The sequence below is a fragment of the Mesitornis unicolor genome, unplaced genomic scaffold, assembly GCF_000695765.1.
Source record: "Mesitornis unicolor isolate BGI_N332 unplaced genomic scaffold, ASM69576v1 scaffold2599, whole genome shotgun sequence".
Lineage (NCBI taxonomy): Eukaryota > Metazoa > Chordata > Aves > Mesitornithiformes > Mesitornithidae > Mesitornis > Mesitornis unicolor.
Genome location: NW_010205027.1, coordinates 15,209 through 16,630, shown reverse-complemented (window position 1 = coordinate 16,630; position 1,422 = coordinate 15,209). Strand labels below are relative to the sequence as shown.

Here is a 1,422-nt window from a genome sequence, read left to right as displayed (position 1 = left end):
CCTGAGGATCTCTTCACTGATAGCAGCTCCTACCTTCTACATTTGTGATGAACGTGAAGCTTTCCTCTCACCTCCCTCTCTCTAGGAACTACCAACTTTTCTCTTTCCTTGACCTTCTAAAACTCACCTGAATTTTGGTGACCAAGGAGAACAGGATTTTGGAGCCTGCTCTTCGCTGCTGGAAGAAGTAGCTGCAGTTTCACTCATCTGCTCTCTCCTCTCTTAGTCATTAGCTCTGGAGAATTAGTTCATTACTAGTGCTGTAGGCTGTTGACTGAAAAAGTGAAGTAAAGCCACAACTACTTTTGGTGGTTCCATTTGCTGCCTAAAGACATTTAAATAGCTACTCTGAACTTGACCAAGTCCTATTTTCAGTCTGCTTGTGATCGGCCATAAGGTGACACCACAGGAAATATATTGCCATGTATGACATTACAGAGGCTGTCCTCAAAAAAACCCCAAAGCCTCAAAAACATGAATTCTGCTTCAGTTTCTGGTTTTAGGTCTAACCACAGGAGCCTTTTGCTCTTCAGAGACTCTTAAGAACATGAAAACAGATTTTTTTTCTTTTTAAATTTTAATTGGGAAACTTAAAATTCTAGGTATGAACTGGCTACATAACAAAACGGGTATTAGTTAGCAGCCTTCAGAAGATGAGTCCAAAGCCCCTTCTGTATACAGATGTTGCAACTGAAAGAGACCACAGAAGAAAGCTTTTTCCTAACTTTAAGTACGGTTAAAAAGCTTTGCTGGATTTTTGGCAAGTGATATGAATGAATAGCTCTGAACTGTCAATAGGAAGCAGTTTATCCTTATTACCCACTAAATGTCAGAAGTGGTGAAGTCATATTTATTTATCTATTTGGATTTGGTTCGAAGGCCAACTTTCAATTAAACTGAAGATAGATGGTAATCAAACATACTATAGCATATGTGAAAAGCATCTGCAGCAAATCCAGGAGGCACATCGGTCCAAGTGGGATACTGTGCCAAGGAAAATTAATTGAGGAACCTGAGGAAATGATCTCTGGCTGCTTTGGCATGTTGTCATTAGAGCAGCTATATGATATGTTTTTTGGAAACAAAGAGGAGGAGGTGTCCATCCAGGGATTTCTCCAAATTGAGAAAAGGGGGAGAATGATTGCATCTCTTGGCTTAAATATTTGTTCAGAGACTTGCAGCGTTCAGTTGAATGACATGTGAGAAAAGGATTTGGTTTGGGGAACCAGAGTAGTTTGTCTGGAAATGAGCAAAGGGTGTTTAAGCTTAGTTAACAGGAAAGATCATCTTAATGCCAGGTGAGGCTGCAGAATCCTAAAAGCAGTTGCGAAACCGTCAACCAGTAGCTCTAAAGCTGCAACTGGTTAAAACTTTGCTGTCCACTATATATGTGGTCAACTAAGGAATTGAAGAATAGAGTCT

At 40.1% G+C, this 1,422-nt stretch overlaps 1 protein-coding gene across 2 annotated transcripts in view; it reads left to right on the top strand.

Annotated features, from left to right (window-relative positions):
• Positions 1-1,422, top strand: part of LOC104545959 (ubiquitin carboxyl-terminal hydrolase 12-like) — a 15,588-nt gene that overhangs the window by 11,376 nt on the left and 2,790 nt on the right. The gene's annotated exons all lie outside the window — the stretch shown is intronic.